The sequence below is a fragment of the Pseudomyrmex gracilis genome, unplaced genomic scaffold (genome assembly GCF_002006095.1).
Source record: "Pseudomyrmex gracilis isolate BER0280 unplaced genomic scaffold, ASM200609v1 scaffold_105, whole genome shotgun sequence".
NCBI classification, from domain to species: Eukaryota; Metazoa; Arthropoda; class Insecta; order Hymenoptera; family Formicidae; genus Pseudomyrmex; species Pseudomyrmex gracilis.
Window position 1 is genome coordinate 345,517 of NW_018020689.1, and position 24,441 is coordinate 369,957.

At 44.8% G+C, this 24,441-nt stretch overlaps 1 protein-coding gene across 3 annotated transcripts in view; it reads right to left on the reverse strand.

The window, feature by feature from the left end:
- The window catches only part of LOC109856020 (frizzled-2-like), a 64,546-nt gene that overhangs the window by 7,651 nt on the left and 32,454 nt on the right, over positions 1-24,441 (reverse strand). The window contains exon 1 of one of the 3 annotated variants that reach the window (XM_020430823.1): positions 16,288-16,813. The exons of the other annotated variants lie outside the window; for them this stretch is intronic. The gene's annotated coding sequence lies outside the window, so the exon portion shown is untranslated. Of the gene's footprint in view, positions 1-16,287; positions 16,814-24,441 lie in introns of those variants that run through there. 3 annotated transcript variants of the gene reach the window in all.

The following is a 24,441-nucleotide window of genomic DNA, read 5'->3' on the forward strand; positions in this document are numbered from 1 at the left end:
GCACGTTCGTAAGATCGAATTTACCAAAGACTCGCGTGAAAGCGGCGGCACGTTCGCCCGCGGTGATGCACAAGACGACGCTTCGTTAAATTTTCGTCAAACCTCACGCGCATTCTTTGATCAATTCAACTTTTTCTCTCTCCACAGTGACAGAGAGAATATTTATTTATTTTTTTTTGAGTTAAACGATATCTAAAAAAAAAATTCACGTGAAAAAATTAAACTCTGAAAAGTGCTACAAATGAACACTGCGAAGAATAATCTCGTCGTCTTTCAATTTGCAGCCTCGAATAGATTTTACAGAAGAATTTTAATGAAACTTTTATCAAGGTACGTGATCGAGTACGCGGCGAAGCTCATTTTGTTTTTAACTAAAAACGATTAAGCTATTTGTATTTCATAATTGCTCCGACACGGCAAACTGCAAACGCGATCCATCATCTTTCACTTCCTCTATTTTCATCTCGACGCTGTTCACGCGCGCGCGCAATAAAGAACTGGCAACGGTCGATGATGCATCACTCGTTCAATCATCGATATCGAACGATAATCGCGCCCATCGGGTTACCATCACGACGATACATTCCAGACATGTATATATATATATATATATACACGCGACGAAGTGTATCATTTGTCCGGGATTAAAGTCCTGTAATCGTCGCTTGTCGATTGCGCGCGAGATTGGCGAACCTTTTTTGATATAACTATTTCCTGTCTCAAGTTTCCTCCCCCGGTCTCTTTATCCGCGTTTCTGTTCGATGTGAAACCACAGAGGTGAGATCTTTCCTCGCGAGACGAGCACGCGCACTCATCAAGTTCTCAGCAATCATCGCGTTTAATACGGCGAGCAGTAATGCGAGAACAAGCTTCTTTCGTGCGGGCAACATTGGGCGTTGTCGTATCCTGTGTTCTGCTGTGAATCCGACCGGAAGCACTTGTGCGGATATTTCTATTTCGCACGAACGTTCTGATTCTCTCTTCTCTTTTTTCAAACACTACGCTCTCTCAAATTACTACATTTAAAGTAAAAAAAAAAAAAAAAAAAATTCGTACAAAAAACTCGCCACAGAGAAAAACTTTCTAAATTATGCAACTTTTCTCACACCTCAATATTCTCGTACGAACGAGAGAGAGAAAAAAGAAGATAGCACCGCCATAAGCCATATAAAATAATCAGATTAATCGTATCTTTTTAGTGCGCGTTATCGCCACTAAAGATATGATTTGTGAAGTGTCGAAGCTCACGGTAATAACGTCCTGCGGGAGGAGAATTTGATACACAAGCTCGTAATAATCTCCTGCAGGGGTCTAGTAAGCGAGATTGTCATGTCGGGATACCTTTTATCTCCCTATAAAACGATATAAGCGCTCACACAACTCGCGGGTGTGCGAATACGATGATAAAATATGTGTGTGCGTGCGCGCTTTATCGCGTAATGTTGGCGGGGAGTGAGAAGGTAAGCGCGATTCCTTTTGTTCCGACGCGTTTACAAGGCTGTGCTCTCATACCTCTCCGCCGTTAGCCTCGTGCGAGCGCAAGTAAACTGCGGCCGAGAAGGATCACCGATCTCCATTCCCCCCCCTCCCCCCCGTCACGTCCCTTTCCCGTCTTTCCAACCCTATCCTTTCTCTCTCGTCCCTTCGCCTTTCCGTCCGTGTGTACAGCGCGCTAATTAATCAGGGAATGAATTATGGATTCATGCGCTCGCCTAATTGGATCCGTCGCTCCGTGGAGGCGCGAAGCGTTCGAGTCTCAGAAAGCGCTCTTTCTCGCGCCGCGATTTATACCTTGGCTAGCACGCGCGGGAGAAAGAAGGAAGGATTTGTGCAATAATCGGGCTAGTAGCTGCGCGCTGTGTTGAATCGCGTGCTGCCCGTTATCGACGTATCGTCGTTCGAGACGAGAGACGAGATTACATCCATGTATCGCGCGTGTTGCACGAACACACTTCGCACCCAGCACCACAGCGCAGCATCCGCCCCTTAATGATTTTTGTCGTTAGCGAGTTATCGTCGCGCGGATCGTCGTCGACAGACGTTTTGCTCGTCGATAAGAGAGAAAAATGATCGCCGACACAAATGTGATCGGTTAATAAGGCAAAAGGCTTTTTGACGTTGGATCACTGATTGCGAAGAATTCGGTCGTCGCCCTCTCGCTTTTGGTCTAAATTGATTTTCACCGACGTGAAAACGGCGAACGACCAAGTGTGAGGCAAAGCGATCCCAGGCGCTTTGTGAACGGCCTTGGAAACGATCGTTTGATCGTTTCCAAGAATATCGCGCGCGTTAAAGCGAGGGTGAAAGTCGGTCACCGCCCTCGATCTCATCGTGCTCATCTTTCGGTAAAAAAAGAAAAAAGAAAAAAAAAAAAAAAGAAAAACGGCAATGACGCGGAAAATGCTAGACGCGTCTCGTGCGGTCACGTTCCTGAACATTTGCGATAGAGAACGATGGAATAGTTGATAAGGTATATATCTACTATGTTGTGTGTGCCTGGATGGTTATGGAAAAGCTCGCTCGCTAACACAGAGAAGATGGAAGAGAAGACGGTTTTGGAGTGGTGGGTGGAGGAGAAGGACGGTTTCGTGAAAGATGAACGAGTCGTTGCCACGTTCGCTATTTACTTTTCACGTGCGACTGACAGCAAAAGCAACGACCATCCAGGCGCGTCACGACGCTGCGGAGAAGCCAGCTGGAACCGGACGAGCGGTTTTTCCCGGAGGAAGCGAGAGAGCGACGCGTCCCCGTCGCTGCTTGACAGCGCGAGCGAGACGGAAACTTCAAAACCGTAAATCATCGTCCTTACACGCCGCGCGGATGACAGCGCGTACGCGTGTGAAGAAGCGAGAAAGCAAAGAGAGACTCTCGCGGAGAAAAAGGAGGGAGAGATCGGAGGAGATAAATGGGCAAACAGGTAGGCCTGTGCGTGCAGACGAGAACGGAGAAAGAGAGTCGCGCGAGGCAGATATCCGCTCGTTATATGTTGCTTACCTTCGGATCCTAAAACTCGTACGTGCGTGCGGGACACAGTCTGTCGTCTGCCTGACATTTCGACCTCGATCGGAACGTGTCCCGCCGCTATCTTCCGGATGATTATGCCGACTGTTTAATGTGCGCGTTAACCTGAGACTCGACCTTCGATTGCACGCATAATGTGACATGGAACGCATATTCATCGCAATGACTATACGAGAAAGAGATATTAAATTGTTCGTCATTCCTGAATAATTTTTGACAGATATTTCTTGTGTTTTAATTCGTCTTATTTTATATCTCGTTTTAGTTTTATTTTATTGTTTTTCACTCTATTGTATTTGTTCGATAAATTTTGGTATCAAAAATATTTTAGATTGTTAATATATCTTATATTTATCCAAACCTTAGAGATAAATGAGATATTTTTATCTTTCTGATTAGTAACCCATGTTGACACGATATTATCGAATATCAGATACCTATATCGGTGCTGCACAGAACGCATCTATGGGGACAACGCGCGCTGGATTCCGTTGGTTCTTAATTAAGATCACGAAGTCCGATTTACGGCAACGGTCCTTTTTTTTATGAGCCCTCTTAGCGCGACGAGCATAGATAAGCGGCCGCGTTTACAAGCACCTTGGCGAGAAGTCGCGGGTCGCTTAATTACTTGTAAGAATTAACTTGCCGCGCCGTACCGTAAGTTTCCGGAAAGGTCTAAATGAAAATCCGAAGTCAAGATAAGAGGAAAAGCGGCATTATTCTCAAGGAGAAGCGGTTTTCTCAAGGCTGTCGAGAGACGGAGAGACATTCGTATTTAAATAGCTCGTTCGTTCCTGAGAATCGCTTATCCGATACGAAGATTGTGATTATTATTATTATTATTATTATTATTATTATTATTATTATTATAGCGAAGATTGCACAGAGAAACACAGAGAGATACGAAATGTCTGCCGATTATTTATGTACAAATTACAGGCAAACTTGTTACACCTTATCTGTATGTTTAGACATGTTGTATGAATCATGTTACACTTCTGCGCTATAATAAATAAGAGAATTAAAGCGCACGCTATCTCTTCGACTTTAAATCTCCGTGTGTTGAAATAAATATCGTTACACGCATGTTCCATATGTTCAGATCTCCATCGACCATTAACATACGCAATATGCGGTTGCGAGAGGTTCTAATTGATGTCACCCGGTTTTACCGGTGCCAATTTTCCACACCTCGGAGAAAGTCACCGGCGCCGTCGCTTGCACGAACGCCGAAGGCGAGTGCAAAAGCGCGTGGGAAGGCGCTTTTCGCGAGACAAATTGGCGACGTTATCGCGCCCGGCTATCTACGGAATCCACACGCGCGATGAGAATCGGACCGTTGCGCGAGTTTTACAAGCCCGACGAAAGGCGAATCACACGCCAGTCGCATACCGGAATTGATGATCCTCTTATCGAGATTCACGGTAAGTGAATTTGCGCGCAAAAAATCTCCAATTGTAGCATTAATTAACGCTCGATTCCAGAAATAAAGAAAATATTGAGAATCACGATAAAAAAAAGACAGAATTTCAGTGCATGCGAATAATACACCCTCTTAAGCAATAAAATATCAATTAGCGAAGTAATCGCACAACTATAATGTAGACAGTAGAGAGATAAGACTCTTAAGCCGGTGACGATAACGCTAATGAAAATAATCACGAAGGTGAAATGATAGCAGAAGCGTATCGAGTAATCAGTTAACTGTGTGTGCCAAACCAAGTAGCGTTTCAGCAATCACGTCCTATAAGTGAACGGGACTGTCTTGTCCATCTTATCCAACTTTGCGTCAATATCTCGCGGAGAACTAGCGGAAAGGTCAACAAAGTTAAGATACGGTTTGCTCGTTCGAGTGCGTCTGCGTCTCCGTAGATGAAAAATCAATTTCACAGTAGTTTGTGCAATCACTATTATTTTTTTTTTTTATTATTTCTATGTGTATATATATATATATATATTTAATAACAATGATATTTTTCTTATCACGCGTCTAAATAAGAAATTAACAACAAAATAATACTAGATAGCTGATCTGTATAATTTAAACTCTGTCGCGTAGACCCCTTTTTAACTCGATAGTAAAAAAAAATTCATTTCTAAAAATGTCAAGTTAATACAAAAGGTCACACACACGCGCGCGCGCGCGCGACAGAAGTATCATTATCAAAAACATTTATATTCTTGACACGTTGGCACACATTTAGAGTCGAACGTGATCATCTCGTGTGTTTCGAGTTTAATTTGCTTAATATGAAGCTCGCATTCGATGTAATCGTGAGATGAGAATTCAACAAGCACGTTTAGCGATAAATGCGTGGTCGGAATGCGGAGCTAAAGCCGTGGTGTAAGAGTTCCTTTTGTAGCGGCGGCGGCTTTGGAGAACGCAGCTGGCTCCCGTGCAGCCGACGCCAATGCAAATCGCCACCGATGCATCACCGGGCTGTCAACCCTCGCGTACGCGATAAAGTTTCTCTCGCCCAACGAATTCGGTACGCAACGCTCGTGTCCTTGTCTGCCCGTCCGTGTGCTGCCTTTAATCGCGATGCGATGCCAACACGTTTACCAGGATTATCTGCAGACCGATGAGATAAAAACGCACGGAGCGCGAGCGTTTCTTGCAAAACGTTGACGCGCGATTATCTTTTCAAATGTCAAATTTGAAGTTGAGAAAAAAAATGGAATGTTAACCTCGAACCGAAAAATGGAGGTCGAATATTTCCAAGCGACTTAATGATAATATCTTTATCTTGCAAACATTTTATTGTAGAATTTCTAAAGAGTGCAAAAAACTTGAAACAGTAAAAATCGATTTAGAGGCACAATAATTCCGACATGGTATTTCACACAAAAAGTCGGTAGGAACTTTTGATGATTAAAAACTCAAAGTCATGGATTTTAATTGAATTTTCAAAAAAAAAAAAAAAGAAAAAACAACGTACAAAAATGACATATCTGCTATTGCTTTGAGCCGTAAAAGTTTTCATCAAAACTCGTCGAGTTCGGAATTCCGGTCAAAACCGCATTCGCGGATTTCTGGAACGAGTGTCCGCGCACCTGCAAACACACAGGGCGGCGTCATTTAAAAACGGCTCGTTCGGGACGAGACGAGCAAGTACGTCATTATTTTGTGCTTCCCTTAAGGAAACGGTGGCTTTTTCGCGAGAAACGAGACGAGAGGAAAGAAAGAAGCCGTCGCACTGCGGCGGCGTTTCTCTGGATCGCATATGTATGCACGAACGCGAACGCGACCGGAATTGTTTGTACGCGCTCGCGTACGTCAAGAAATTTTATTTCGACCAATCGCGAACTCGCCGACAGGGATTAATTGATCGCGGATAAAACGGAGTCTGCCGACGCGACCGAGGCGCATGCTGACTAACATGGAACGGCGCAGTAGCTTCCTACGTCGCTATTTCTTGCCTCTCTGCGTCCGCAAGGAAACTAATTAGACTTGGTCAAGTTGTTGCGCACTTGCCTTTTCACGGAAGACGTATCGTCGATCAACATGCGAGAGTATTGTCGCAACAAGAGTTTTTTCGTTCTTATTACGAATATATTTACGTAGAGAATTATTTAATATTTTTGGAAACATTATTTAATATTTTTGAAAACATTTGTGTATTCTAGAAAAAAAAACTAATTTACACCGTTGGTGTTTATTCATTGAATATACACAAGACAGTTATACTACTATTATTACAAACAAATATACGACAGATTAGAGAATATAACTCATTCGCGAGAGACATATAAAGTTAAAAGTCATGTAAGCCGAGAGTCTCGAAATTCGAGACAAAGACGTTTCTCGTCGCGTTCATTCTTTTCCCGTCGTGAAAAATGTTATTTATGGGAGATGTTTCGTGAAAACGTACGTCTGTGCTTAAAGTTTCGGTAATAAAGAAAAAAAAAAAGGAAACCGCGCGCGCGCGCGCGTGAGACAGCCAGAAATCTTATGGCGCAACCACGACGACGTTCCACGTCGTCGGCACTCGGTCGATAGTCACACTACCATCAGCGTAGCATAAGCACCACCTCCACTACCGCGGTATTACCACCACCGACCGAGCTACCCATCCAACGTAGGGTTCACCCTTGAAAGAGCTTTCCAAGGGTGCTGTTACTATCGACCCAACCTTCGCCTCCCGTGAGAGCTGTATGCTAAATTTTCAGAATCAATGCAGCCAACCTCCGGACACATGGTAGTAACGTAAACCATGCTTATTCAAAAAATAGGCCTATATCCCTACTTGACTCTAGAAGCTCTAGCTACGTAAAAGTTTTCCGATATTCCGTAAAAAGCTGTTACAAAAATACGATTATTACGTGCACACATTGAAAAAAAGCGGTTGTGCACACACATACACACATTCGTGTTTGCCACAGAAACAAGATTTGTTTGTTTTTTTCTTTTTTTTTTAATCATTAGTTATAGAAAAAGACTCAATTTTAATTTTCGGTTTGATATTGAAGTGTTTCTTAAAGCTACCAATTTCTGAAATTGCTCTCAGACCGCACGAACACCCCATTACAATGTATTACACCTCAAAACATAGGTTAGCAAAGGAAACTGGACAAAATCTTGCGCGATAAAATTGTCTACCCCTGCATTAAGAGCTTGAGACGACGAAGTTACGATTTCGCGACACGCGATAGAGAGCTGTTTTTATAAAAGTTTTTTAAATGTTCTATTGTATATAATTTGTTAAATAGTGATACATGTAATACACAAAAATTGACTCGCACAACGATCAAACAATATAATCAAACAAAAAAAATTAGTTTACTTTATTTTACTTTAAATATTATTAAGATACGATGTAGGAAAACATTTTATATTTTTGCATGTATATTCACAACATAAATCACCTCTATATTTTATATTCAATCAACCATAACTTCGAAGGATGTTTCTCGTGTGAGGGTAGATAAAAATAAAAGCGCATATATCTATGTTTTATGCCGTTCTTTGTGTTTACTGTGTAGCCGGGTGCTATTGTGCATCGGTGATATTTTATTTTATTCCTCCTTCCCCACATCCTATTTTTATATCTCCCGACACTCTCCCTCTCTCTTGCGTTTGCATACTGTTTTCTTCTCAGTAAATCAAGCAGCCCGCGAGGCGACACTCCGTTCCTTTATTCGCGAAGATCGCCGCTTCGAAGGAACCCCGCAAGATTCCTGCTCGAAGAGTCACAATCGAGGATCTCGCTGCGATCCACAGGGGTTCCCCTGACCTCCGAAGGAAGAAGACCCACCGCGCTTTGATGCAGATTCCTGCGGTAGTCCCATGAGGGAAAGAAGACGGAGAGACAGAGAAACACGAACGAAGAAGAAGCAAGAAAGACGACAAGGCAACCAAAGTTGCCAACTGGTTCTCTGTTTGTTCTGTGTTTCGGGTGTTAACTCGCGCAATAATAAAGACGACGAATGTGCGACACGGGACAACCGGCTGTTTTTTCTTCCTCCGATTCTTTTCAGCGTTGCGGCACGTTCATTACGCAGTTTTACACCCGCGATTCTAAGAAAAGCAAACCCACTCACGCGTGCATTAGTTCGCCCCATTATAACGAAACCGCACGAATTATGCGCCATTGAGCAATTATGATGATAATAAGATGGTCTTTCGCTTCCCGCGTAGGCTCTTGTCGCGACTTCATCATCTCTCGTGTATACGAAACGCGCGGAGGTGGCGGAGTGAGGGCGAGCGCCATGGGGCTCTGGTCGCACCTACGCGAATAGCTGTTAACCTGGATTACCTTAACTTATATTTAAGCCGTTCGTGCTTGTAAATATTCATACGCGCACCGCGATTACATATCTCTCTTTCTCTCTTTAATATGAATAATGTCGGAGCTGGTCTTGAATAACAATGCGAGTAAACAAGTGTTGCGCGCGCGCATTCATAAATTGCAGACTCATTAAAAAATTAATATTTATTAGTATATAAATGATCGCAATTACACGTATTAAGTGTATCTCCCGTCGGTGCTATTTATCTCCTCAACATCAATCAAATCGATCAATATAAAAACAAAAAAAACAAAAAAAAATTGCAAAATCACCGCCGCTGCAGGAAATGTTCAATTTCTCGATTTGTGCGAGACAAGTAGGATGAAAGAAAAACCGGACGGATTGCACGTCATTAGCGTGTGTTTGCGTTCGTCGATTTGCTAAATTCGATGACCGATGACTGGAACGCGTGGAGTTTTTCCGCGTGTTACGGTTAACACACACACGTAACTGCAATCCGGAGAAGCATGGCGAATCGCTAACTAGGAGGTAGGTCGGACTCCGGCAACCGGTTCACCACCGGCGAACCGAGAGGAGTTTTCGCACGCGCTCTGTTCCCTCGACATTGTCTCGCTTTTAACGCTGGCTGCTTTGTAAGGTAAACAAAGCCCGCGGGCCGCCTCGAATCGACGATAAATCGTGGCTAATGGCACCTTCTTCCGGTCAGCGCGACGTGGCGCGCGCAGGATCGCGTTCTTTCGCCGCGTCGAAAGAAGCAGCACAAGAGGCGAAGATTTTCTCCGCGTCTCTCGTTTTCATTCAAAGTGAAATGAAGACTATCGCGTACGGGCAACAATCAGGCTGCGGCTAGACAACGGCGCGCGAGACCGGTTTAACGACGACGTAATAATCATCATGAAAATCGTGTTATAACCAAGTGTGCAGCGACTGAGCGAGGCTAAACGACCGAGAGGAGCGTGTGGAATTGGCACTGCGTGTGGCGTTTTCACGCAGAGAGATTATTATCGGAAAATAACAAATCTAATATAAAACCGGTTTCGCGCGCGCTTCTGGGAACTCGTTCGTTATTAAAATTGCGTCTTTAATGCCACAGAAATCGGAATAAATTGTTAAAGTACATAATCGATCTACCGTAGTTACTGAACGTTATAATTTATGTTAAGTTGTATTGTTATTTATTTATTTTCTTCATTATATTTTTAAACAGCCTCTTACGTCTGAGAAAAAAGCTACGATGTAAACAGTTTATAGCGATGATTCCGCAGTCGCCGTCGTAGTAGCCAACAGTTAGCGAACAACTAATGTTACAGCTCGCGGATGCACCCGCACGCACGCGCTCACGTACGCACGCACACGCACGTCGCAGTTTTCACCTGCCTCTTTCATATGCGGAGAAACAGAAGACAAAGGCGGAGTGGTGTTGCTTTCGCTTCTTCTCGTCTCTAGAGTTTGCACCGTGACGAAACTACTGCTGCCGCAGCCGCGGAGGAAACGGCTTCGGAAATGAGCTCGACGTGCGGATTCTCTTGTAAAACACTTCTCACTCGCGAAGGGAAACAGCAGCAGCAGCGGCAGCAGCAGCAGCAGCAGCAGCAGCAGTAGCAGCGGTGGAGAAGAGAAACAGTAGAAAAAATCCAACGAACCGAGATACACCCGTTGAGCTTTTCTGTGAAAACAACGGAAGCATCGTGGCGCGCACATGCGATGCGCGAAAATAATTACATTTAACCCCTGCGCTGCGAGCGTCGTCGACGACGAAAAAACAAGAGCAAAAGTTCGCATCGGTTACGCGGCGAACACTGCAAACCGAAAAGTACAATACAAGCGAGAGAAAGGAAAAAAAACCTAACTCTGAAAGTTGCGCTCGCACGACTCGCGCGCGTCGATAGCAATGTCGTGTACGTACATATCGGCCGATGTAATAGATTTTTTTTTTTTCGTGTTGATATTTACGTGCAAAATTGACGAGTAAAAAGTAGAAGGAACGGGATTAAATGTGTTTGATAACTTGTAGGAACATACGGTTGACGAATCATAGGTTCTCAAATATTGGATCTGGTATCTCCGCTATCGCGCTACTCACGCGGCACGGCTCTTATCGATAAATCCATATTATCGCCGAGCTGATGGATATAACGCACGGATTTTTTCAAGTGCCTTCTCTCTCTTTCTCTTTCTCTCTCTCTCTCTCTCTCTCTCTCTCTCTCTCTCTCTCTCTCTCGCGGCACGATATGGTAGGCAGACTTATAATACATCATGAATTAAGTATGAAAACGCGATTATATGTATCCGGCACAAGAGAACGCTCACATGAGTCGTGTATTATAAATGCAAATGCGAATTACCTCACAGTGGCCGGGAATAACACACGTAGAATGATATGATAAGCTCACCATAAAGGACGTACATTATATAATAACACGTTGTCGACATGTATACACTATACTGATATTTTCTATGTTGTTTTCACAAGTAATATTTTTATATAAAATGGCGATAATTGAGTGCAAAGTTTTCTCCTCTCACGTAAAGCTGAGAAAATTTTGATTAAGAAAAAAAAAACAGTTACACGCGACCACCGTTTCAAATTGTATATCCGTTATATCTTCCACACGTTTCTGTATATTCCGATCCTTCGCGGCAACGAAATTATTAAGCGATCGTCGCGCAGAATCTCTCAAACGAGCTGTGTCTCGATAAGCCGAGCGAAAACCGCAATCCGAAACGAGAAGCATGCGAATTCACGGTGTTGTCAGAGAGAAGAAACAACTTTACGTATCCGACGTTTCGTCATTCGCAAACGAGATGGAACGAACGAAGTTTTGCCGCGAGTAATAACGATTTCTTGACGTCGCAAGTACTCAAACGACGCTCTCTTCTTCCCGGCGGATCTAATGCGTCTCATCCACACTGCTGTAAACTTTTCTCAAACATTTGAGTAAAAAAAAAAAAAAGAAAAAAGAAAACAAAAAGAAAAGAAGAGGAAAGAGATGAACGACCGATAGCACAAGATTTTGAAACTCGTACTCATTTCCTCGACTTCCGCAAACATTTTCTTTCTTTCATTAAAGCCTCTTCTTTTCGCAGCTTCGAATCCTTCCAGTCATAGACTTTAAGATCTGTAGCTCTCGAGTAGAACGTCGAAGAGTTACTGGAATCTCGACAAATCCATTTGCAAAATGAACGCGAACACATTGCGAGAAGAAAACCGTTTGGGTCAAGTGTGCCAAAGTACACTTTTAAACAAAGCAAACAAAGCGACGAAATATATTTTCTTGCCCTTGTCACCACTCTGTAAATAAACGTCGCATAAAGCGTGACTTCGCGATCGATTATGTCTTCAAACACACAAAAAAGAAAATATTTCAATTATCTATGTCAAGATACAAGAGTTTAGAAAGAATAGAAACGAGTACCGCAACCCCCGGTCTCGGCAATAATTTATGATCTATTCCACAACGGAAGTGTCGGGTCTATAAAATCACCCCATGTGGCTTTAGCGCCCTAAAGCTAGTCTCTCCTTTCTCCTCTCCTCTCCTCTCCTCTCCTCTCTCTCTCTCTCTCTCTCTCTCTCCAATGAAGTGCCCATAAAATAATCGTGAAGAGCGATGAATTGTATCGTTTTCCGATGTTAAACGCTCGGCACGCTCGACCCGATTACATCGGTTATCCGAAGCGGACATAATTCAACTTCTCTCACTGGCATTTGGAACGAGTCAATTATAGCGCGTTCTAATTGCGCCGGCAAACGTAGCCAGCCTCGCTCGGGCGAGTTGTAAAAGGAACCAGACGGGCCCTGAAATATCCAAAAGGGTCGCGCAACGAGAAAGAGAGAGGGAGAGGATCGTTCCGCTCGTAGACATTTCCCACCTGCACGAAACGATATATCATTACAAACGAGAAAGGGAGAGAAAGAACTCGAACGTTTTTTATTGCCTCGCGACACAATCGCAGTTGCACGAGCGAAACGCAAGACCGCGCGATAATTATTGCTGTGCCTTTAAAATCGAAGTCCTCCTCGCTAGCAGCAAGAAGTGCTCGATTTTGTCTCTTTGCAAAAGACTGACTTGTGTGGCATTATTTTAATCTCTAACACAGACGAGTGGTTATTATCGCACGTGGTAGTTTCCGTAAGTTTTATAAGAGATAGAGTGTGGCGCGATAAGTCGAGTCAAACTTCGCGCTTTGTTAATTTTATCGTTGACTTAAGCGCGACTTCAATAATATATTGTTTCGCATTGTTGAATTCTTTCTGTACATGTGCCATGTAATATTTTACGAGAAAGTAAAACAACTCTCGAGTACGTACGTACAACTTCGAAACTGCACGACCTCCGCGCGATCGAGGGTTAAACTTGCGACTTCGCGTAACGAAACAGTCGAGAGTCACGCGAGCAGCGGAGAAACGATAAGATAACATCGTTCCCAACAACGATCGAGGGAGGCGATTGTCCCAAACGCGCGGCCAAGAATATTCGAGGATTTTCCGCTATGGCGATGCGGAATTTCGCCGAGAGTTTCTGTGGGAATTCCATCGGAAGTTTTATGGCGGTTTAAGTAACGATACGCTCGAAAAATATCGATATTCTTTTTCAATACTCCGATACTTTGGGATAACTTGATATTTTGAAAGTATAATCTGCCAATATATATATCGCGCAACTTTGGATATCGGAATATATGCATCAGTCTGTAATGTATATGATAATCTCTGTTTTTCTCTCCCAAAGCAAAAGCATAAATCATTAATATATCGCGGATTATATTGAAAATTTATAATAATAATAGCTTTTCGAAGTATCTCCTTTTTAATTGAATTTTAAATAAGAAATCTCGACAGAGAGGGAGGATACGCGCGCGATGTTGAAAGATATTAATATTTCCCTTTCTGAATGAGCCAATATTTTCTTTTGAACATTTAATTTTATTCTAAATATTCACACACCGGTATCACAATTTGTATTTTGCTTTGTCTCGTCGCTCCGGGGTTGGAGTAATAATGTTAATAGCGTCGACGACGGCGGAATATATACGTGGCGGTGGGATTTGCGATGCAAATATGTACTATGTGTCCGCGGCGAACGTAATTAGGCGTCACGCCGCTATTACAACGGCGCGGCTCTTTTGCTGCTCCCTACGACGGAACTTCCCGGCCACAAAGGCAAAAAAGACGCGTCTGTCTTATCGCTTGTTGTAAATATCCGATTCGTTCGTTGAGAGGAAATTAAAACTCAATATATAAAAGCGGGAGTTTCTTTTCTCGCGCGGCATCGCGCGCCGCCGAATCCGAACGACACGAACGAGCGCAAATACGCGCGCCGCCGGCTTCCGCGCGTACGTAAATAGCGCGCTCGCGTGTGCGCCGCGTCGCGCTAATTTAACGAGAGCGCTGATATACACGCCGGAAGCTGGGCGCGATAGTCGTAAAAAGACTGACAAACGTCGGATGCGGTTTTGCAGCGTTTCTTTTCTCTCAGATTTCTCGTCCGCCTGTGGGCGTGGGTGGCTCGCGCGCTCGAATCCAAACAAGCGCCACACTCTGTCGCTCTGGTCTGTCGGTTCCGATGATTTACGTTTGTGGCCGCGCATCGTCGAAAACGCACCAGCAAACACGCAATTCTCCCGACGACGATTCGATTACGCGAACTCGTCTCGTCTCGGCGATCTTTTCGCCGCTTTCTCTCGCCAAGTCACGAACTCCCTTTACCCAAGGTCGTTCACGACTCCGCGCGCATTGTTGTCACGCGTTTATGATAATACGTTATGCACAATTCTGCGTTGGCTCGGCGTGTCACTTGTGTGTGCATTGTAATCGCGCGGCCATGGCAGAAATAATTGCGTGTCCTCCTTTCAGAAATTATTAGGAATATTTGCAAAACTACTTTTCTCCGGAGAGAGAATGAAATCTCTAATCTGACGCGCGTTTCTCGGAAAAAAAAAACAATGAGATTCGTCAAACGTGATAATTTAAAACAATACGCGCAATTACAAAACAAATTTCTGGAAACCTTTAAAACCTGTCAAAATTTACGAGCTCGGACGCTCGTGTTGGTAAACTGATGAAATTACAGCGCGCAATAAATTATGACATTTAATATCGTAATATTTGTACACTGTATACAAATATGATATGTTCCACGTTACATACACGTATGTTATACAACGTGTTACTGTGAATTACGCCTCCGTGTGCGTTTTGAATTTATTGTATTTCGCGCGTGTATTATTGCGCATAACATACGCAGTGTATGCAATTTGCCAATATGAAGTTCCGTGCGCACTTCAAGGCATAGAAAGCACAACAGCATATTCGTACAGTCAACCGGGATATTAAGCAAATAAGCATCCGCCATCCCGCGGGATAACAATGATTGCACTGTGTTAAGCGCTCCCGTGTGTGGACACGATATCCGATAAAGCATAACGCGTCTATTTGCGAATTGCGACGCATCCTGTGTGAGTGAATTTGTTGTTTCAACTTGTGAAAATGTTTTAAAACACTTTCGAGATACTTTTGAAATAATAAATACACACAAACATTATACATCTGTCGCGGTAATTTGCTTACAAAAACGGGAATTTTACGGTAATTCTCACATGTATTTGTCGGACCGCGAGCGATTTTACAGAACTTTCTAAAAAAAAACATTTCAATTGATCTTCAAACGACCACTTGCTTAGACGCAATTCGTTCGTCGATTTCACCGACAGTTTACAATCGTCGGGACGGTGCTATTTCGAACAGAGACGCGAAAACATTGATGGATCGTCAGTGTTTTCATGTCGCATTCGATACGACGTCGGATCGTCAGTTGTTCACGTGCGTTGCTTTCAGCAAGGTTGTCGAACTCAGTATGCGGTTGTTTCGAGCGAAGAGACGATTTATTTAATGGAACATAAGCCCCTCACGCACGGCTTTCAACTGTGACGACTTTCCGCCGGCGTGGATTTGCATTTGAGAAGGACGACGACGGCAGCGACGGCGGTGGTGGTGTTGTCATCATAGTAGTGGTGGTAGTAGTATTAGTAGTAGTATATAGTGGAGTAGTAGAAAGCAGAATTGCAACCAAGATACCGTCGTCCGAGCCGAACCCGGAGAAAACGACTCGTCTCTGTCTCTTGGTCTCTTTCTCTCTTACCGCCTTTGCGCAAGGAACAACATGCGAGAACGGAGGAGAGCTTGTGGAATATATGCTACGCGCTCGTGGATGCTCGTTTGCAGCATTCGCAGAGGGCTCCGACAGAGAGAAACGGAGAAGAGTCAAGAGGGGAAGGCAGAAGAGAAAGCCTCGTCGCAAACGAGACGACGAAAGGGAAAAGAGACGCAGACGAAGAGAAAGAAAAGGAGAGATTGAGAGTAAGAGAGAGAGAGAGAGAGAGAAAATGTGTGTATGTGTGTGTGTGTGTGGGAGAGAGATACATATATATACGGATGGTTTTGCCGGCGGTGCGGTCAATGGAAGACCGTGCGGCTATCGCGCGCAACCCTTCTCGAAAACAAAGCCGGATTCTCACCTTGATTTATCGTGGACTCCCGCTGCTCCGCTCCGGCTGTCCGCAGTGCCGAGTAGTCGGAGCCGCTGCTACGGGGAGCTCTACTCGCGCCGGCGAAAATTAATCCATTATCTCTCGTGTGTGTCCCGATAAAAACCGAGTGAGCGACGCTTCGGTTGATAGAACACTCACAGTCCCAACGAAACAGAAACCTCGTTCGTTGTTCAGCAGTCGCTTCCTCGTTGCCGCACGGCTGACGCGGATATGTGCGTGTATACACGAGTAGAACGGGAGCACCAAATCAGATCCGTAAACACGCTGTTATGTCGCTTACGTGGACACATGAAACGTCGCGAGTGTGTGTCTAATAATCGGAATTGTACCTCGCACGCCACCGCACAACAGCAGTTTCTCCAAATATTTTGCTTACAACGCGCGAGCGCGCGCGCGCTCTCGCGACGACAGAACAAGAGAACACGTGCCGGGCGACGAGACAGAACCACGATCCAACCCCAACGACGAATGCGGACGCACTGACTCCGAAGTAACGCGAACCGGAGCGGGGAGACACGAGAGCGCCGGAGTCGAAGGCAAAGTCGGACCGATCGGATAGGTACGACGAGATAGAAGAGCGGCGAGAGGAGCGAGGAGAGAGCGACAGAGTGGCGACCGTAGCGCTCGTGCGTTTCCGTCGGGACTCGGCGACAGAGCGCTACCGGACTCTCGCTACCTCCCCCTACTACCAAGCAGCGGTCGCCCTGGTATATGCAAGCAAACCGTGCAGCGTCGTGCATCTCTCGTCGTCGCTTGGCTGCCGCAACTTCACGAGAGTCGACTTTGACTACGCTTAACCGTGCACACACACACGTGTATGTGTGTGCATACGTGCATACCCGGGAGGAATCGTGTTCGCGTTTTCTTAAGCAGACTTCACACCAGAGAATCGAATCTTGGAACCGAGCAAAAGCTCCAGGTTCGAGCGTGACATTATTTTATCGCACACGTTTTGCACCATTGCTACTTATCGCAGTAAATCATTTCTTTCTAAAGAAAACTGCGAATTTGAAATTGCAGACAGTTGCAGTTTGCGACAGAGTTATTGGATTCAGAATTCGGTTCGGCCGATGTGAACTCCGCTTCATCATGTGCATCCGCACACCTGTGTGTACACGAGCGTGTGCACACGGCGCGGGACGCGTGATGCATCCCCCTCGTGCATCGCCTGGTCCGAACCACACGCGCGCGATGACGTCACACGCAGGGCGCCGTGTGGCGTGGATAACGAGAGACGATCGGCAAGATCCCTCCCTCTCGCCGCTCGAAGTCTGCGGGATTCACGACCACTTATTATCGGTTCGTGGTTTTCTCTCTCTCTCTCTCTCTCTCTCTCTCATTCTTCCTTCTTTCTTTCTCTCTCTTTTTCTCTCGCCTTTCGCCTCGTTGAACGACTTACTGCTTTCTTTTCGAGCTGGTTACGAGCGGCGGTCACCCCCTCGGCTCGTAGGTGGATTTGCTCTCTCGCGGCATTAACGACGTCTCGCGTAGGTACGGTCACGACCGGTTCCGAGAGAAGAGGACCTACCTACCTACCTACCTCCTCGTATCGAGATCGAGGCTCGAGGACACGAAGCGGCGAGTTCGACGATCCCGGTTCGCGTGAGCTCGCCGGGTCGAGCGTGATAAACTTTCCAATTCGCGCGCATTGCTGCCTGCCGGTAAATGACGCTGCTGTCTCGTTTAACCACAACCGATTCGTCGACGTTCGATAACAGACTTGTCCGATAAAACGCGTCTGCAAAAATGTGTAATTAAAATGATCGGTTGTCGAGACAGGCGGATTAATAAGAAACACATCAGCGTCGTGTTGTTCGAAGCACCTGCGGAGACGCGAAGCCGGTTAAAACGGCACGCCCGAGGAACTTTTTGTCGCGCGAAACTGTGGTTAAAAATATACCTTCGTCCTTCGGTTATTTTTCTGCTCGCGTCGTTCGTTATCGCGTCCGAGAGTGACGTCGAATGTGGAAATGGAGCCGTCCGGTCTTGTGTAGCGCGAGGAGAGAAAGAGAATAACCGCGCGTAACTGTCCGCCACCGAATTTTATGCGCTTTCGCGAACATCAGCGTTAGCGCCCGTGGTATGGACATCCCGTGGCAGACGTGAGTGCAAAAAATTAGGCGCGCGAGAGGTGTCGTTTACGCGTTTAAAAAAAACTCGGTACTGGCATGTTTATTACGGCCGTAAACTCGCGTGAAAAATAATAATATATACGCGACAAGGCGAATATTATTACATTGTATGTACGTCGGGGAATCTCTGCGGCAGCTCCAAATTTCGTAACGTTCAGGCAACTTTTTTCATTTTTTACGCAAACCATCAAGTCACGTAATCAATTTCGAAACTAGAAAAATTGCGAAACATCGAATTTGTCTCTCTCAAATCACTTGATCTCAAATGTCTCGTAGAACTTTGTCGTTAAAGTTTGAAATAACTAATGTCACGGAGAAAGGAGAAAGCACATCTCACTATGTAGTGCTATGGTCAATAGTGATCTCTCATCTTCACGCTGTACACATACTCGCTCCGACGCTTTCAACGTCAAACAAATTCTACGTCATATCGCGACCCGACGTTGGTCCGTCGGACACCTTTCCTCGGTGCAACACACGCATAACCGTCACTATAGTTACGTTCCTTGCGAATACACATACGCCGTCGTATTTCCCTTTGGGTAAAGGTAATATTCTCGCAGCGTCCAGTGTATCCCCCTTGAATCGCGAGGGGATCTCCCGAAGACCCTCGGGCATACGCTTTTCCACCGACGAGTGGACGAGAAAATGACAAGAAGATGGTCTCGAGTTGGCGATTTCTCCTCAACTACTGGTCTCTGTCGTTGGCATCCACCCGCGTCTTTTGGGTCTCGATGCAAAGGAACGAACGGACGACGATAGTTTCGGGATAGGTTTCGATTACCATTTCACGAAGGTTCAGACGTAGTTGCCTTATAGACGCTACTACGCTCGGACGGCGAATGTAATTCCCCGTACGAGCCAGGTGGTCCGCTGCAATCTCTCTCTCTCTCTCTCTCTCTCTCGACTAGTAATCGGATCGAAGAAAGGAAGGAAAGAAAGAAGAGAGGCAGGCAGGCAAGCAGGCAGGTAGGCCAGGCAGGCCTCTCGACGGGAAGGTTTAAAGGTTAAAACACGAACGGCGATACGACGAGGCTCCTCCGCGCGAATTCCTTTTCCCTCGAGTTTGCGGCCACGGCAACTTAGATCCAATTTCGCAGCAAGTTGCGCCGGATATATGACAAGCAAGCCCGCAAGATGCAATAAACTGCGCGAGATGACGACGGATTTATTTCCAGTCTACGCGCCGATGGTAATCTAACGCGCAAGGTTAAACACATGTACAAAGCCCCGTGTGCTTCAGGTCACTGATCGCGCTATGAGAATCGCCACAATCGAGCGAATAACACATTATTTCGATTTAATGCGGTTTATCGGAATGTTTTGTTTAACGTGGACCTACTATCTTTGCGAGTAATTTCTCGTTGCATAGTTCGAACAATATCTTTCTCTTTGTTTATCAACAGAGATGTTCTTGCAATTATTGCGCGCTACGAATTATCTTGACAAAAAGATAAAAAGAGCTTTGAATTTTTTTATTTTTAAGTAAATAATTTTTATTGTTTTTTTTTTTTTTTTTTGAAACGTATACAACCACACAAAACACACGCGCGCAAAAATTGCACTCAAGAAAAGTATCATAGTTTTTCACTCGAACGCGAATCGATCTAATGTTTGCTAGTTGAATTATTTGAATAAACATAAATCAATTGCTGCTATTTGCCAAATCTGTGTGGAAATAGTTTCTCGACACGATAGAGCTGTCTCCGTTCAACAAGACGAAGTTTGTCGGAGAATACTCAATACCGCTAGACGAAGCGAAACGGGGAGAACGTGTATAGAACGACTTCCTCACATATTGAAGTTTACGTTGAGGTATTCGCCCCCTGTGGATTTTCACTATCGTATACCGCGCCCCGCGCCCATTGTTAGGGTCACGGTTGACAGTCACGCTCGGCGTCCACCAACCAACCACGCCAAAACATGGGATTCTCGGGGGAGGTCTCGGCGGGTCTCTCTGCAAAAGAAGACTCTGTCAACCCCGCACTTCTCCTGCGTTTACGTCACTTTAGAAAGCCCGCCCCGAGAAGCAATTTATCTGGAGAGGTCGGAACGAACGTTAAATGGATTTTCCTTTCAGAGGTATTACGCGTTTTTTTTATTCAACGTGAAATTAGCTTATAGACGCGACGCGAATCTTGTACCCCGAGGTTGAGCCGAGGTTGAATCGTCTTCAAGAGAAACCTTCTGAATAAGAAGCTAGTAATTCCTCGAATTTTTTACCGACGTAGCATTGTCTCGACGAGTCGATCGTGACGAGTCGACACGCGATGCTCGTTCACTTCTTGCCGTGTTTGTATCCCGCGACTCCTGCATCGTTTGAAACATGTAATGACGAAAGGGGCGTGAATAAATTACTTAGCAGATTGTTTAAAAATCTCACGATGTAAACAATCGCCAGTTTTGTCTGGCGGTAGCGCGCAAAAGGATAGATTATGACTTCCTGTCACCTATCATTCGTATGGTATGCGCTACATAATGCGCTTCGCGTTTACCAGTAGGGTCGGATAGTCAGGGCCCGTCGTATAGATAACAAGCCGTCGTCATATCAAATGCGAACACCGCACGAGTTCCCAGGTGCACTCTTACGCTGCGCTTTTAGAGTTCTCAAAATAATGCGTCAAGATTCTCACAACAATGCGCCATGCTATGACTGTGTAATATAATCTTCTGCAATTCAATCCTCAATTCGTCCTCGGTGAAGTAAATGTTGAATACGTTCTGCAAGATGTGTTCAAAAATTTATGATATACTGTTCAAGTAGATCAGGCGAGTATCTTTCAAACGACGTATTTTTGTTATGAGAATCTGGAAATTTGCATTTTTCCAGAAGATTCGTCGCGCGTAGCCACACTTCTTCCGTAAGTAATAAAGGAACTAATTATACAGAAACAAATTGTAATATCCGTTGTGGCAGAGCGTCAATCAAATATGTGCAAGAGCGAGTGTTTATACAAGGGAATATGGTCTTGTATTAAGTCTACGTCCCGCGTCTGGGCGTGGAATAAAATTAATATATATTAAGTGCTTTCGAAACGAGAGATGAGAGAGCTGCAGGAACCCTCATCATATGTTGGGTAGAGATGTTTCTTTTTTTTTGAGTGCTCACAAATTGATATTAGAGTCAAGTGACTGAAACGTTCGTTCTCTGCCTGCTGGGCCAGTCCGGCTGCGTCTGAAGAGGAAAGGACGACAGCGAAGGATAGTATCCGGACGATATATACTACATGAGGATTTCTCTCGGTGGCTGTTTTCAGAACACGGTCTCTTGTGCGAGTCCTTCGTCGGAAGATGCAGCCACGACTTTTTTAGATCTGCGTCTAGACGGCAACTTCCTTCCTATTGTTCCCTTCTCGAAGCACGTAATCACCCCTGCGTGCGCAATGCGCGCTCCGCAGAAGTTCGCAAACATCGAAAAAGTGTCGTCCCGCCCCCTTTTCGATCGAACTCACACGTCGCGCACCAAACACAATCGGAGTCGGGATTGGATTGCGGTTGTGCACTGATTCTGATATAAACATCATTGAGAGAAAATCCGAATAAAAAATTATATATATATACACATGTATATATGTATATTGTACATATATACCCCAGTTGATGTTTTTATTGTTTAGCAAATTCTGTTCTAAATAATTGTTTGCTTATTGTTTCAATATTGCACATTGTGAATATAAAGCTCGAATTCATTTTTTATAACAAAGCGATTGCATTTATTTGTGTTAACTGCAAAACAGGTTATTTAAATGATTACTTTTCAAAATAAAGCAAAAATTTATACCTAGCAAACTTAAATTTATACCCAGCAAACAATTGCGTGTGCGAGATTACGCGATGTTACGTGCGTCTGCAAACAAATTGTCTAAGAAAGAGTTTCCAGGAAAAATCTAATAACAAAGCACTCGACGGGAAAGCGTCCCCAAGCGATTTACCGAATTTTTCCGAAGAACACGCTCTCGAAAGGAAATCTCTCTTTCTCTCTCCTCTTTGATTTCTCGCGTTCGCTCGCGTATATACAACTGTAAGCACGAAAGAGCGTTACATGCTGCGAAGGAGAGAAAAGAAGCGTATAGTTCGCAGCTGTCGCGACGAAGATATAAGGAGTTTGAAGAAGAAGACTTCGGTGAATATAGGTATCCGACTGACGATGGGAGCGTTCGAAAACAGCGCGCGCGCGCGCGCCAGACGTAGCTCGAGAGAATAAAAGACGTTGATTTCTACAAATCTCGCGACGAAGTCTGACATCGTGAGGCAAAGAGCGCGGTCGGTGTGTGAGCGCGCGGGGATAAACGGGGTACCAACACCGTCGAGCAGTAACCCGAGATGAAAGGTACTGGCGAAGATGCCAGAGCGAGATTTAATAAGTGCCACGACGCGCAGGTAGGCGACGTCTTAGCATTACAAAGCCGCCTACGGAGAGTCGGATTTCTTGCCGTTCTCCGATAATTCCGTCCTCGTCGCTCGCTCGCGCGCGCGAACGAGGACATGGTGGTGCGCGTGATCGTGTCCTCTTAACGAGCCCCGTGGGACGTGCATCCGCCCGGCGATCAATGTATCTTACCCGAAACGTAACAGTGTGTCCGCTCGGGAGTAGCAGCCCCGCTGGTTTTAGCCCCGCGAAAATACAGAATCTCCCGATCCTATCTGCGTGATCCATTATGGCCGTATCGGATTCTATCATCTGTGTGTTACTAGGCTTCGATCGAATCCCTTCCCACCTCTCGGGATTGTATCGATTCGATGGACGGTCCTAATTAACAGTTTCTGTGGCGACGATTCGGTCGCGGAAGGCGACCGAGACACAGGCGTGAACACTGCATTATCATGAGAAATTAAAATCTTTTACCACAACAAATTGTAATTAATTTAATTATCTTCGTATTTTTCGTGTTTGTAAATTACCCGAAATCGATACTTTCTGTGTTTGTACAAAGTTAACGAGATAAGAAAAAAAACAAGATAAAGATATATTTTATTCGCGCACACATTTTACTCGCCACATTTGTTTCATCCGTGTGGTATTTTTCGCATGTTGTGCACGCCTGAGAATTTCATATACGCGCGTTCGAAGAATACAGCCCATTATCTGGCGACAGGATACAAATCTCCGATCCGGTCTCCGAAGACGTAAAAATGTAAAACAAGACGTTTTCTGTTTCGCGACAGTTTATGACTTCAATATCCCCTACCCGATTCCCATACAGTGGTCGATCGGCCATGACTGTGCGTTCCGAATGTGCAAAGCTTTCTCTTTAGACATGTAAAACATATTTCAACATCACTCGAGTGGCTATTGGCCACCCTCTGTTAGTTTCAATGCTTGCGACTCTCAAGATCGTTCTCCGATGGTCAGGCCCTCCTACGTCGTAAGACTATAAGCTTTCTTCGAAGACGGGGTCCTCGATTCACCCTCTATTTTCATGTAAAGTTGCAGTATTCTATTTTCTTCCGCGCCCGAATGACGTGACCGCGAGCACTCGTTATACCGGTCTGAGACGTGTGCACGCAGAGCGCCTGTATCGCGTTCGGTTTATCTTTTCTCAAATAATATCCGCGTGTAGCGACGACAGTTTCTCATCACATCACGGAAAAATGGTAAATTTCTATCTTGCGCGCAAGTAGAGAATGTAATAAACTCGGATTGTCAATCAAACCGACGTGCCGATCATATACGCAAGACTTGAATAACAAGGCGATTTTGCATTATAATTCTTGACGATTACATACATCGTGTACATCATTTTGGCCGCGTATCGTCAGTTAATTAAAGAACTTAATGATAACGGTCGCGAACAAAATTAATTAACGTCCTATCCACAATTTCTTACGAAGGAAATTATGTCGTATAATATAGGCTTTTTTTTGTACATGACGATGATGATCCATCGGTAGCGGATAACGAAGAGAAAATCTACGATCTATAAATCAGAATTTACATCAAGTACGTGAGTGCGTTTATTTAACGTAATTATATGACGTGTGTAATAAC